The sequence below is a fragment of the Takifugu flavidus genome, chromosome 21 (genome assembly GCF_003711565.1).
Source record: "Takifugu flavidus isolate HTHZ2018 chromosome 21, ASM371156v2, whole genome shotgun sequence".
In the NCBI taxonomy this organism is placed as follows: domain Eukaryota; kingdom Metazoa; phylum Chordata; class Actinopteri; order Tetraodontiformes; family Tetraodontidae; genus Takifugu; species Takifugu flavidus.
Window position 1 is genome coordinate 10,005,259 of NC_079540.1, and position 15,608 is coordinate 10,020,866.

General features: G+C 43.9%; 1 long non-coding RNA gene across 1 annotated transcript; it reads left to right on the forward strand.

The window, feature by feature from the left end:
- The first annotated feature begins 1,838 nt into the window (after nt 1–1,838).
- LOC130518287 (uncharacterized) lies at nt 1,839–5,996 on the forward strand. Its single transcript, XR_008947981.1, has 4 exons — nt 1,839–1,923; nt 2,635–2,876; nt 5,107–5,269; nt 5,342–5,996. It is a non-coding gene; the product is annotated as an uncharacterized LOC130518287 (long non-coding RNA).
- Nucleotides 5,997–15,608: the final 9,612 nt, after the last annotated feature.

The window sequence follows — 15,608 nt, forward strand, 5'->3', positions numbered from 1 at the left end:
ATCACGTCTTCTGCAGCGCAACGTTGAGGAAATCTGCATAATTCATGTTGCACATCATGACACACAATGCATAATGGAAACGTTGAGTGAAAGGTGCTCACGCGCCACATAAATCAGCAGCTTGAAGGGAAAAGGTGGACGCAAGAAAAGAGGCTCCGAGAAGGGAATGTCTCGAGGACAGATGTGGAGAAGATGAGCACTGATGAATGTGAGGGAGAACAGGCCATTACTTCTGCCATTCATTGCTCATATGCTCTTTATCCATCTTTTTTTCACACCAACTCCTCTTTTCCGCTGCCGACTCACTCTGTCTCACTCTTCTCATCCTCCCCTCGCATTACATCCATTTTGGACTGACGGTGTGTTCTCAAATCCCACTTTTTATCCCATCATCTCTCTGGCTGGCCTGAGAGGCTGGTGCTCACAGTATTTATCACCCATCCCCCCCGTCGGACTTCATTTGATCAAAAGGGGCTCATCTCAGGGCCTGACGGCTGCTGCTGCTGCTCAGAACCCTGCCAGACCGATCACACGTGAAGATCCGTTTCCAACTTGGCTCAAAGACAAAAACCTCACTACAGTATATGTTCAAGTGTTCCGCATGCTAACATACCCGAAGTGCACCTCAGTGAAAGAGAGTGACAGGTGAGCATTTCCACAAAGTATTCCAGGAATGATGAGAAAATAGATGCTGGCCACAAAAGCATCGACTGCTGTCACATTTAATGACCGTCGGCTCGTTATAAAAACAGATATTCTGAGATGTCGTTCTAAGACCAAGTCCACCGATTTTAGAACCCATCCCAACAAAATGAACGCTATTTTAACCACTAATATTTTCCCAGATCAGTTGTTTTATGTTCTAAAGGTTATGGACCCCTGGCCTACAAGTTTGCAGTCATTAAAACCATCCTGGATCCTGGCCTATATTTAACCTTCCTTTTATATCTAAGTTCTTTAGAAGGTGGTGTTACTCTGGATCAGAAACAGCATTCATTTAAGTTACTAATGATCTCATAGCTTCAGGTCATGGACTGGTTTCTATGCTGGTTCTGCTGGACCTCAGTGCTGCTTTTGATACAGATGATCAGAGCCTCCTGTTACAGAGACTGGAACATGTGATTTGGATTAGAGGGATGGCACCAGACTGGTTTGGATCATATTTACCGGTATCAGATAAATACCAGTGTGCTCATGCCCTTGATGTTCCCTCAAAAACTGGACCCACAGTGCACATGCAGACAAAACTGGACAATTAAGGGTTTTATTTTAAAAGATAACAAAAGAGGTCGGAGGTTGGAGCTGGAGATGGCACAAGTGTGCGAGGTAGACAGACACAAAACCTTTGACTGAGAACCTTCACAGACCACCAGGGTGAGGCAGGAAAACTTCCAAAAGCAGACAAGGAGTAGTCCAACCTTTTCCAACTGTTTCAAGAAGGAAGCCAAGTGCTACCGCAGTGGGCTCCACAACAAGTGGTGAAAGAGGCCGCTCGTTAAAGCTGCAGACCAAATCAGTCAGGATGAGCTGCAGGTGAGGAAAAAGGTGCCTCAGCATTGAGGTCAGCCCCAACGCTAACCCTAACCCACCTGGGAACAGGTGAGGAAGGGAAAAACACAGGAAAAAAACACAGACAACTGAATCCTAACAGTAATTCATGGAGTTCCACACAGTTCTATACTTGGACTAATCCTTTTCACTCTACCTGCCTTCCTTTGGAAATATTATTCAGGAACAGATATAAAGTCTTGGATGACCTCAAATTTCCTTCTTCTTACTTCAGACAAAACTGAGGTCATTGTTTTTAGTCCTAAAACTCTCAGGGATAGATTAGATTACATTACATTACATTATTACTCTGGATGGCATCTCGTTAGCATTTAGCTACCAGCCCCCCAGCTGTGGAACCAGCTCCCTGTGCAGGTACGACTCCATTATTAGTCCAAGATTAGTCTCAAAACCTTCCTCTTTGAGAAAGCTGATAGTCAGTAATTCTGTAGTTACTTTTATTATTCTAGACAGACTAATGGTCATATGTAGAACGGGCTCTTCTAATTATGGGGTATCATCTAAAGCAGGTACATATATAGGGACTTTCTAAATCTTAAGACATTTTGTGTCTGTTAGAGACCCTCCACGTGATGATCCAACATCAGGCGTCGAACAGTCGTACTGTTAAAAAAAACCTTTAGTCTCTAACATAAATGTGGGGAATGAAAATTCCATAGGTAAACCAAAGACAACGCAACGATATTAACGGCGTTGCAGGGTGTGTACCTGCGCCTGCACACGTGCGTGTTTGCACAAGAGTGTGAGTATGAAAAACAGGTAGATGAGAAGGCACCACGTGAGGAAAACAAAAGCTTTCTGTATAAATTCTGCAGTGAACTGGGCTGAATGATGTGGGATCTAAAGATGCGTGAAAGGAGCCACAGAAGTGGAAACAGCACGTTACTGAGCTATAGGCTCTCCTTTACATCTGATTGAGTTAATAAAACATGTCACACAAAACCTTCAGTGTGGAGGCAAATATTAATTAGACTCAGTCATGATGAACTACAAACCTGCAACAGTTCTTTTCTTTTTCTTTTATCATTTATCACATTTGTTTTTCATGGCAAATTTGCTCCACAGGAGCTGATTTCACAGCACTTCTGGTGCTTCCAGTCAATGAGATGAGGTGGTTATTGGAACGAGCAGATGTTGCTCCGTGGTCCCGGGGAGGTGCTGCCACATCGTTTGGCAGCTTTGGATCCACTGTCCATCCTTTTGTCGGACCCACGAGAAGACAGAAACAACAGCAGGAGTCTCAGCAGGAACCATGACATTCAAGAAAATATCCAGTTACCAGCTTCAATATGCTTGAGGTCTCAAAGGTCAGTGGCCATGTCACGCAGGAACCGGACAATATTAATATGATGGGACAGAATAACAAGCTTTGCACAGCCTGGAGTAGTCTGCACTGGAACATCAGGTCTGGTCGAAGCTCTGGAGGAGTCAAAATACAGTACGCACACCTCTCATCCTGATCCCAGACAAGGTTCATGCAGTTGGATGCTAACGCGCTCCCACCTGGAGGAGGTCTGAGTGTTACTATGTTTGATCCCTTCATCACAGCAGGGAATCCAGCAGAACAGCTCGTCTTGCTCCTGCAATAACAGTCCTGACTGGGTCTAAATGGAGGTGGAGCCTGCCGAGGCCACTCCCACTGACTTTCCAACCATTTGTCTTCTCTCTGCAGACCACAGAGAGCACAAAGATACACTTCCAGACAGACACACACTCACACAGCCGTCACACTCTACTGGGTAAAACACACACTCTACTAGGTAAAACACACACTCTACTGGATAAAACACTCTACTGGGTAAAACACTGATTGCAGTTGTTCATTACGCAATATGTCAACCAGAAAGGGGGCCATATTAACCCACTGACGTGTATATTGCCCCCTAGTGGTTAGGAGGAGGACATCTTCCTGTCATTTATTTAGTTAGCTCTATTCCATGTAAACCGGGAACAATATCCAATGAGAGGCCAAAGTGAAATTCTTGTTATAGCTGGATTAAACTGTGCATGTAAACGTACTGACAACTGTCTGCGAGATGATTTAGATGAGTTGTGCGACGCAACAAAGGTGCAGTAGAGTTTCGAGAAGGTTTTGTGCCAGCTATCGGCTCTGCAACCATGTTGGGAAGCAAATGTACAATATAAATTCCCATTATTCTAACTGGCTGCTCTCTCTGCCCTTCCGGAATAAATGCTTATGCAGAGGAAAGTGATTTAATACGTGCCACGCCGAGTCCCCAGTCAAATTAAACTGAGTGTTTACGAGCACAGTGCAAAATTGACACTGCTCAAAAGACAAAATGTACCTGCTCTTTCACCTGGGACAAAAGAATGCTTTTTAAAAATATATTAAAAGATTCTCTTTAATGATCTAATGTCGATGTCAGCAGAGCTGGAGGAATGCAGCTGAGCGACTTCATAATGGAAGAAATGTAACATCATAAATCATTACAAACCACACTAGTATCTTTTTTCTGGTCACCTATATGAAGTATCGAAAATGTTATATTTATGATTGTTTTAAAGATTATTGGAACGAGAGTGAAACAAAATGTGATAGAGGCAAACCAAAAATGCAGGAAATTCATTTTTAGAAGGACTTTATTTTTGCACATTTCTGAGTAGGGGGTCAGATTTGCTTCCCTTTTGATGAGATGCATCTGACAACTGTATGAGATAATGGAAGTCAAGGACAGCTTTGAACACTATTAAACAGGACATTTTTACAGGAAGGGCTCTCATTCACACACAGACCCACACACCTGCACTTTTATCTTTGTGAGGACTTTCCCAGGCGTATTACGATCCCCAGCCCATCACACTATCGCTACCCATCAATACTTAAGCCTAACTTTAACCTCAACCCAAATCTACCCTTAAATAAGGTCTTAACCCTTCGAACTGCCATCTGCAAAGTGAGGACCAGCCCAATGTTGTCATTGCAGATGAAGTGTACATATTGTTCCTCAATAGCACATACAAGAACTCACACATGCACACACAACGTGCATGTGCAGAACACCACTGAAGTCATGCATACAGCCTAGCTTACAATTGACGGTACAAATAAATAGATGCACTGTGTGGATGTGAGGAGCTGGGGTCACTGCTTCTTCGTTAAGCCTAAATGCTTGCAGAAAGCTGCAGAAAGGTTTTGTAGCTGGAGAGCTATTTTTGGGGGGATGAATGATCTTTGAGTCATCTGCCAGTGAGCCAAGCTCTCCCTTTGCTCATCGCTCTCTGGCCCAACTCTCATCATTTGTTCATCACATGGCCTGTGTGTGTGTGTGTGTGTGTGTGTGGTGTGTGTGTGTGTGTGTGTGTGTGTGTGTGTGTGTGTGTGTGTGTGTGTGTGTGTGTGTGTTTCCGTGCCAGGCCGTGCTTTGTTGTGATACAGTGATATAGTTCCCCCTATAGGCCATTATACAAATTACACCCATAAAGGGGTCAAAAAGGTCACAGACAGCTTGTAATCTCTATACTCTGTTACTGTGAATGTTTAGTTCTTAGAGACATGAGGCATTTTCCTTTCCACAGAGAAATATCAACCATAGATCCAATTTACTTTAGACTGGAAGAGAAGAGAAAAACAGCTTTCTTGCCACTGTAGAGCGATAATCGTGCCCCGTGCTTGTACTGCGGTGCGTGGAGTCATCAGCTCATAGATTCAGCCTCATGATAGCACAAACAGCTCTGACAGGTGAGGCTCTCAAGGTTTTTTACTTCTGCCAAGTGACGACTGAGGTGATTTTATTTTCATTCTGACTGACAGGTGAAAATGAAACAAAGAGGGGGGCTGCTGAAGTGGATCAGGGACACGAGAACATACATTACCAAGGCAAAGGAGCAGGAGGACGAGGCACCGCGGTGCAGCAGTGAGGGAGCATGACAATGAAGGCATGCAGCTGAGAGGCAAATGGGGATAATGAAGAATGGAATAATGAAAGAATGAGATGAAATATTCATATTAGGAGAGAATTGAAGGGTGGCAGCAGAGGAAGCAAAGGTAAACGTACTTTCATCAGAATTCAGGGTAGAATTGTCTTTTTTTCACTCCTACTTCTGTTCCATAACCTTTCTCATAAACCTCCTAAACAATGTGCTGCAGAGAAGCTGAGATGTCAGTAATAAAATGTCATACATCCATTTACAGTCCAACCCCTTAGTCACTGTTTGTGGATATAAACAGGGTTCATAACTGTCTGTAAGATGGAGCATCAAATATGCTTTTTAGCTACAGATAAAGCCCTTTTTTCCTTTGGAATATCAAATGAAAGAAGTGAAAACATGTTATAGCAGCATTTTTGATGAAGCAGGAAGAATCACCTTGATGCTGAACTCTGCTTTACAGACGTGTGACTTGTTTGTGTTTCTTCAGGAGATTCTTTTTCATTCTGAAGGAATTAAAAGAACATATTTGCCTTAAAGTCACACTCTTGCTGCTGTTTGACTTTTTCATTTGAATTTTCATTCATGTAGAATGAAAGATGAATCTTTTAAAGCTTTTCTGAACATATTTTGGAGATTTTATTAGTTTCATACAATACTGGTTTCCTGGAATATGTGTGATCCTCAGAATAAGCATGTAGACCCACAGAGGGATCACAAAACATCTTGCATGTGGCTACAAAGGAGGAGGTGGGGGAAGAGAAGGAGCAAACAGAGGTGCAAAATCATCTCATGTCCATAAAGACGAGGAGGAGGAGGAGGAGGAGGAGGAGGAGGAGGAGAGGAGGAGGAGGAGGAGGAGGAGGAGGAGTGTGTTTAGGATAGGATAGGATTCATCCTGACAGATCTGAGGCAGGAGCTTTACTACAGCAGCTTTTCTCCCTTATTGTTGTGAGATTAAACATCTCTGCAACATGTGTGTAAATGGACCTTCTGCGTGTCCCCTGAGTCCCTGATGCTGGACATCAATAATCAGCCGACAGCGGCCCGGGGAAATGGGCCCGGGATGGCGGTGGAGCTACACCTGGATAAAGCCAGCTTAAATCCTCTGGTGTCTTACGGCTCCCTCCCTGGTTCTTGTATTGAACCCGTCTTTTGTCTTTTTTGGCCCTTGTTCCTCTGCAGCCTCAGTTTTGGAGGACTTGTCGATGTCGACTTGAAATGCAAACTAACCTTTACGTGGTCAAATGCAAGACCCATCTTCATATATCAGGTCAATTTATATTTATAATTTTTATTCCTAACTACGGCAGTCCCCCCTGCCACTGCTGTGGCATCACCAACAACACACACCAGCCAGGTGGCATTTGGTGGGACTACATTTTACATCTAGTAGGTTTCCGGTGCTATTTATTCTGATACCGCTACAATCAAGTCACACAACATTTGATTGAATTTGGGATTGATCATTTATTTAACTTTAAACATGTATTATTTTACTTTTCCCGACCAGGGTACTTCAAAATGTTTGTCTTTCATTGTTTCTGCTAACAGAGCTTCCTTGCTGGTTCTGGGCAGTGGGGAAGGACCCCAGTGAGGCGTCAGGCTGCCTATTATGGTCTGTCTGAGGGTGGAGACGTGCTCAGTCCCTCCTACTGTATCAGTGCGGTTTGGTGTAAATACCTTCTTTGGTTAGTGCGGGGAATCTTTGGATAATGTCATGTCTCTTTAACTACATATAGATGTTTTTCTCATAGTTGCCTTAATTATGTTTAGTCACGGGAATGACCAGTTTGGTTGGATTAAACATTCAATTAATGTTGGTACGGTCCAGTGGGCGGGGCTTAGGCTTTAAAAGAAGGAGTTCTGACACACCAAGGAGTCAGTGAAGGGCTGTGGTGCATACACAGTTATTTTTGCTTTATTATTCTTGGATGTTAATGTTGTTGATGTTATAAAAGATCAGTAAAATAAGGTCTTATTTATCTCTATTATTACTATTACTATTAGTCCTGTCCGTCCCAGTCTAACCAAGACATTTTGTAGCTCTGTCTTCTAACTAAACCCGTCCACCACGACTCTATGTGGGCCTTCTAACTAAACATTACATTTGTGCTGGCTTGTCCTAATCTGACCCATCACTACCTTTTACAATATGAAGAGAAGTGAGTCCTCGTCCAGGCGCAGCGAGCAGCAGGTTACGTGAAGGCCGTGATGGGCGCCACTTCCTCTTCAATGCTTTGTTCCGGCGGTGTGGAGAACTGGCCTCTTTACAGCAGTAATCATGTTGCTTATGAGGAAAACACAGGTGCTCTGAAGCCACAAACAGTTATTCATTACATATTTGCTTTCCCTTTGAAAGATTTGTTTATTGTGATATATGGAAAAAGTTGAAATAAGAAAAGACTTTCTTTTATCTGCTGAGAAACATCGCCACATCATAATAAATTATTTTGCAAATGCAATCCGACAGAGCCCATTTGAATGTTTCTCTCGCTTAGGTGCACCGTGCTGATTTATTGTTTACAGGATCTTTCTTCTTGCTACCAAACAGATTTAAAATGGAAGTGTTGTATGCTCTGTTGAATCACATCACATCATTCCACATAATGTCTCATCACACTCAAATGAGCCAATATCAAACCACAGCTCTCCAAAATGTATCAGGAGTGAACTGGATCGTTGAGCTCATGGTGAATATTATTTTCATTGGGAGGGGAAAATATTTCTGTTTCATCTGTAATGAGGAAGGAGATGTCTCTGTGTGAGGCCTGTAGCTTCAATACACACAACATACACCAAACACATCTTAAAGGTGAACACTCACACATTCAGCTGAGGAAAGGAGTAACACACTCCGATCATTTACAGTATAAATGAGTCCGTTTAGAAGATTGACGGGAATGGCAGGTTTTGCACATTCAGACAGCCAGCTTCCATTTGGACCACAGCTTTCCTTTGAATCATAACATCCTACATCAACAGCATAAATATTCATCTGCATCTGCATCAAATATGGTGGTAATGAATTCATAATTAAGAGATTTTGCTTCTGCTCTTTGTGTGCATAAGTTGGCATTAGAGACAAGACTATGAAACTTCATATAAAACACCAAATCTGTTTTCTATTTGCTGATATATTGTGAAAACTAAGCTTATAGTTTAACATTAAATTGTGTAAAAAGCAGCCCAACATCAGCTGACTGGCTTACAGAGTATATAAGTTCATGGGAAAAGTCAATTCATAGAAAATGGAGCATGATCAGAATACATTTTCATATAATCTGATTAAGTCAGAAAGAGTCTGCTATGTGGACCCTGAAAGCTGTCTCATGTCTCAAACGTCCAACCTTCTCCAGCTAGAACAGCATTTCAAGGAGCTTTCCGATACAAGAGCTGTCGCTCACTCACTCTTCATCCCTCTTGACTTCTGCCACTTCTGAAACTTGACCAGTATAGAGCCATTTATCCCCATGGTAACATATAGAATCATGTAATTAGCAAGTTATTACGCCACTGGAGAGTGTGAGACAGAAACCCCTCTGAGAGCTGCTGCAGGACTGACTGAGGCAGCTTTAGTCATTTTCTGAGTAAAAGACCTAAGATGTTGGGTTGCCCACCACAACTCAGCTTCACAGCCAGGTCTAAAAGAAAACTGCAGGGTGACAATAACAGAGCACGGAAGGGATGGAAGGAGAGAGGGAGATGGAGCGAACAGAATGAAAAACAACAGCCAGGTCCACAAAAGACAGGGAAAAAAGAGCTTTCTCCCTGCTGCCTGCTCTTAGGACATGACTAATAAATCACCTCTACGCCATCAATCACCAGGAATCAACAGCAGGACTCACACGATCGATTCAGATGCCTTTAAAGCTGGTGGAGAGGAGAGTTAGACATGGACACACAACTTGGCCAAGCGTGGAGGAAACGCACAAAAATCATCGCGTTGTGTGTCAGTGTCAAAACCTTTATGTGCATTATGGTGGTGTACATGAGACCTTGTCATGATCGCTACAATGCTAACCCAACCATGCAATCCTATATGTTGTGGGGGGGTGCAACCTTTGTAATTCTTTATGCAAATCCTCAGATGTCAACAAAGTCACTTCCTTGTTTTGTGGCTGCGAGTGATTGTAACAGATGCTGTTTAAATAAAGATGAATTAAATTGAATTAGTCACATTTACCATCCAAAATCACCGTGGAAGAGAAGGAAACACAGATGCTCTAGATGAATTAAAGGACAGAAAGCTGTAAATAAGCTAATCGAGAGTCAAAGTGTGCATGTTTTACCCAAATCAACGCCCTCAAACATCTCTTCTTTCTTTAGAGAGGTGAAAACCACGCCAGCAAACACACATAAATAAAGGAGTGCAATAGTGTTCCTGGAATGCTGAGCACCTCCTTAAACTGCAGGCTTTTTATTTTACCTGCAGCCACACAACTGTTTCTGATGACTCCTGTTAAATGGAGTGTGTTGTTGAAATAAAATGATGTTTGGTGATGGAAGTGAGGGTAAAATACTATAAAGCAGCAAAGCTTTAAGCCTTAAAAAGGGGCAAACTGCAGAAATGATGCTTTTATGATTGCATCTATTGTGACAGGCAGCTGGGAGGTTTCATTGTGTAGTCAGAAAATAATAACTGAGAGTGAATGCAGGCGCGAAGTGAAAGCACATTTCATCAATATTGCCCGTCAAATAGCTCAGATGATCACAACCACAAACAAACACAAAACTATAAATACACCCAAATAGCATTTGGCCCTACTCAGACGCAGGTTATACAATCAAATTCTGTTTCCTCTGGACTCCATGCAGCACCAAAGCCATCCCACACCTGTAAGAACCCAAGACTTCTTGAACCACCAACATCCTGTTTCAGAACCGCACCAGAACATTCTCCGTGCAACTGGATTCCCTCTGCAGACAGAGGGGAGTTAGCAAGAAACGGACGTTATTTTTAGCACCGTCTCCCGGAGTGTAATCAGCCCAGAAGTTGAGCCAGCTGTGGTGAGAGTGGACCACCACCGCTGCGCAGACTCCTGCTCCTGTCGGCGCCACTCAGCCAGCCTGAAGATGGAGAAACGCTCCAGAGTTGGCACCAAGTTTCATCAGTAGTTCTGCTCGTGGCTACCAGTGTGGGCAGCACTTGCATCAGTGTGTGAGCGTGTGTGTGTGTGTGTGTGTGTGTGTGTGTGTGTGTGTGTGTGGTGTGTGTGTGTGTGTGTGTGTGTGGTATGGAAAGCAAGCATAGAAATGTCTATATCAGTGTGTGCTTTTCAATAGATACATTTTTGTTAGTGTATCAATGACTCCAGTACAGCTTCATCCTGGCTTTCAGGAGCACGTGCACGCCTCCTCGGAGCGTGATTCAGACACCAGCCTGCTCTCACAGAAAAACAGCGCAGCTTAATGCAAGTCTGGACAGCCTGGCGAGCAATAAACTGAGCTGAAACCAGCAATGATGAGGATGTTCGGCTCCCTTTCATCGACAGAGGAGAAGAGAAAATAACTCCAGCTTGTGATTGTGTGTGTTCATCACTGCACCATCCAGTCTTATCACACCTCCGACTGAAAATGATATTTCATGTATATTTTCAGTCATATGTGCAGAAACACACACTCAAGGTCCACTAAAGGTCTGCACACGAGAGCTTTACCATCCGTGTCAGCAGGAGACTTTCATGTTTCATCTTCAGCTAAAAGGGGCAGAAATGAACAAGACAGAGTTCCAAGAACAAATAAGGACCGGACGAAATGTTCTGGATGCACCCAAGAGGCAAAAGGAATCACAGCTTTTGATTGCATCATCACTGGGTCTTCTACTTTTATTGTTCTTGGCAGAGAACACTCATCACAAACATCCAGGTACATCCCAACAGGATACCACCTCCACACACACACACACACACACAAATAGAGAGAGATGGGAGAGAAAGAAATCTGCCCTCAGCTTCTGGTGGTAATTCTAAAGTTGTCAGTCAGGACAGGGGGATTGAGATTGATGTGGCCGAGCGCAGAGCTGCATGCACGACTGCTGCGTTGGTGTGCTGCTGCGTCTCCTACGGCGTGTCTGATTGACAGACTCAGCCTGATTGAAATGTTGGCCAGTAAAATAGGAGACACTGACCACATGTAGCCACAGCAAAACAAGGTTGAGCAGATGGTTTTTTGTTTAACTTTGCCTCCACGCTGGCTACATCTGAGCCCCGACCACCGTTAACGGGGTGAGGGAGGGTGTCCGCAGGACTCGATGCTGGAGCTGTTGAGTCTCCATACAGGGTCACAACACCACCACAAGCAGTTGATGGTGGACCTCAGTAGGGAGCCTTTAGAAACCCCCAGAGAACCATCCGGTTTGGTCTTCCTGGATGAGCTTTATAACTCCCCGTGCTCCGGAACAGCCAGAAACCTCCTCAAGGACCCCTGGAACAGACTGCTTCCCTGTTTCATCTCTTATGTCATCTACAGGTCTGAACTATCACTAGTCGCTTATTTGTGTTTCCATGGTGATGTCAGCTGTTGCTTGGTGACCCTACAGTTTGGTGACTTGATGTCTATCCTAAAAACTAAGTGATATTGTTTGTTTTATTCAATTGTTTGCGCAGAGCTTTGTGTTTTTATAATGTGCAATGTGAGGGGGGGTCTGGAATAACCAGGTTGGCCTCATGTCACTGTGATCCATTTCCAGACAACAAAAGAAAATGAAATGTAAACTGCGATTCCATCTATTAACACAGATGAAATGGATTCTGCTCTTTATCTGTTTCAATAGACGATAAAGATTCTTCCTCCCAATCTGGCCTCGCCGCTGCAGCTGTGAGCCTGCTGCACTCCTCCTTCTGTGCATATTGGAAATCTTTTCTGAGAACAACCTGATAACTTGTTCTGCTCTTCCTGTAAGATGTGGGTTGGAAAAGCCAGAACTTCCTGGAATGTGTGACTGCCGCCTCCGCCTCTTAATTAAATTAATTTCACCTTCCTCCCTCCTTCCTCTCCCTCCATCAGTTCCATCTCTCCATCTCTCTCTACCCTGCGTGACTCCTGACTGCTGCTGATTGATGATGAGAGAAATCTCCCAAGGACAGACGCCTTGTTAAAGACCAACCAGCAGGGTGGGGGGGTGATTATAAAGAGAGCAGCACCCACCTCTCTCCATGCTTCTTCTATCTCTTTATCTTCCTGTAAATATCCTGAACCCTCCTACTTTGTTTCCGTTCATTTCTATATTTCATCACCTTTTTTCTTGATTACCTTCTTTATCCATCAGCAATGAGGAGGAGTCTTGTCACCACAGGGACGAAGACGTCAGCATGAGGATGGTGGGAGAGGAAAGAGAGAGGGGTTACAAGGTCTGTCTCCTCCTCCCGGGGCCCCTCTGGAGGGTCTTCAGAGCGGGGGGGCCGACCCAGAGAGGCACCCGCAGATCTGATTAATGACAGCGAAGCTGCTGATTCATCACTGTCCCACTTCACACCTGACACAAAAAAAGGCCAGATTTTCAACTACCGAATGTGAGTTTTATCTTTAATATCCAAGAATTTATAATAACTGGTGATGCAAGCAGTTAGAGAAGAAAAATAAGTAATGAAGGAAATGTTTTACACGCTTCGAGAAGAAGATGGTGGTCCACTCATACTTTCGTCAACCTCCGACGTCTCAGTTCTGTGAAGAAGATAAACGACTAACCATTAACGGAGGATGAGCACCTGAACAAATTGTGATAAATTGATTCCGTCCACGCTTAAATTACAGAGCTGCTCGGAATTATAAATGAATGTAAATAGCTTTGTTTTAATTTACAAGCAGAACTTATTGATGATTAAACCTACAGCAGGCAGTATATATGGTCATGGAAGGCAGATGATTACTTTAATCACACACACACACACACACACACACACACACACACACACACACACACAGGGAGTGAGCCTGCTCCATCTTTCACACTGATTAGAGCAGCAGCCCCCAAGAAAATTAAATATCTGGGATGTTTTTAAATATTTCAGTAATTCCTCAAAGTGGGGATCATCTTTTAATCCCAGAATAAGAACCAGACCAACCATGTCTGCACACAAATCAGATTAAAGGACGTTAAATTCACGCAGCTTGCTTTTATGCTTCCTTTCCTGGCCATTAATCTTTACTTGTTCTCCTCCTCCTGTGACGCCTCTCCTCTTCCACATACTCATGCAACATTTATGACATCTGGAACAAACTCTTACAGCGGAGAACTGAAGGCCATCATCAGCTGATCTGGTAACCAATACTCCGCCTGTCTGTCAGCTCAGCCAGCGTCGGTCCAGGAAAATCCCTCCTATGTTTCATTTTGCATGATGTCCAAGGACGTCAGTGCAGCTCTTCTCTGGTGGCATCACCCGGCATCAACCTCTGCTGCAGCTAAAGGAGCCCAACATTCATCACAGCTCTCAACGCTGATGTAAATGACAAGATTGTGGTCATAATGAAGCCGAAACTGGACACATTTCCAGTTCATTTGCTTCAGTGAGTCCGTCCAGCTAACCTGACAACCATGAACCTGAATTATTATTCCCAATAAATAACGTCCAGACAGCAGAGTGTCCTCAGAATAAGGGAAATTCTCAACATTTTGTGGTCAGTCACAGTGTTGCTAATAATCTGTACGAGAATACCACATAAGTGTGTCTCTACCCCTGCTCGCACACACTTGTCCCTCTTTTCGCTCCTTCTGCTTTGAAATTTTCACCCCGTTTTTAACCTACAGTGACCCTCATATTCTATCATCTGGCTGCGTGAGCGAATTTGTCAGAGCGCCGTGCACTGAAGCGAGGTGGGAAATGGGAGAGTCCCGTCATCCCGTCGTGCCTCGCACTTGTTTTATGTGGTGCGGGTCAATAACAGCTGGTCCTTCAAGTCATAAGTGAGCACTCTGATGGAGTCTCAATGGACTTTAAGGCCGTATATGTGCACTTCATATTCAGAGGTTCTTTTATACTCACCATTACTTCCAATCACTGGTGGTATTAATGAAATTGGTGGTTTTTCTTTTGTTATGACTTTGCTATTCAGCCACTTACGGCCATTTCTCTAGAACTCATATTAGAATACAGGGCCCGGTGGGCATTAATATTGGATGAAGTAGGAATATAATAATGTGGGTTCTCACTCTCCGGTCTCTGATGCAGCTCTATGTATAGAAAAACATTAATTAGTATGAAACAAAAATGTTGTTTTTTGTCCCCATATTTGCCTCACTTCCCTTTGCAATTCCATCTTTTTTTCACATGTTCCCTGTCGTGTTTCTCACTAACTTTCTTTCCCCCTCAACCTCTGCCTGTGTCCACGGCTCTCCCACAGGCACAGTGGATCAGAGGGCTTTAGGTGATAAATACCCTGGACCGAGGGCTCACCAGCCGCCGATTCCTACCACTTCAGTGTGTCACACTGTGGCCGAGGCCTCATTAAAAAGGCATTAGCCTCCTCTTGGTCCCATGATGGAGGCCGTGTCTGGCTCAGTCACTGCCGCAGGGATCTATTTAAAAGTGGCGGCAGGAATGGATAAGGGAAGTGAGATGGGGGAAGAGAGAGAAGTGAAGAGAGAAAGAGATGGCTGCGTAATGAAAGGAGAGATTTGGCTGAAGTGGGGGAGAATAAGGCATTGACTCGACGTATGGGGAAGGGTCTCAGAGTCCGAGGAAGAAGCAGAGATAACTAGCTGGAGCAAACTCCACTCACTCTCCCCTGTGAGTTCTGTTGCTCTCACCATTTAATTGATATCAGCCAATTAAACCTGCTCGGATTTCACCCGGAAAAGGTCAGGATAGGTGGAGTCAGGAGGTTGGGAACAGGATGAAGGGGTGCCCTGGGATAAGGAGATGGCATGGGGCAAGGTGAAGACGGGAGACGCTGTGTGCACCTTGAAAACAGGAGCGTAAGCATTTATGGCACATCATTAGGAAAGAAAGTGCCTGGATGTGATGTTGGAGGGAAGAGAGAACTCTGTATGGAATCCTGCTGGGGGGGTCCACAAAGCATCATCTGGGCACGCTGAATCTGATTTCTTCACGACAAAGTGGAAAATGCCGTTTTTGTATGAAATGACTGAAAGAAAGAATTAATTAACTGCACAAAATACAAAACTGTAACTGTTACCTGATTTACTTTCA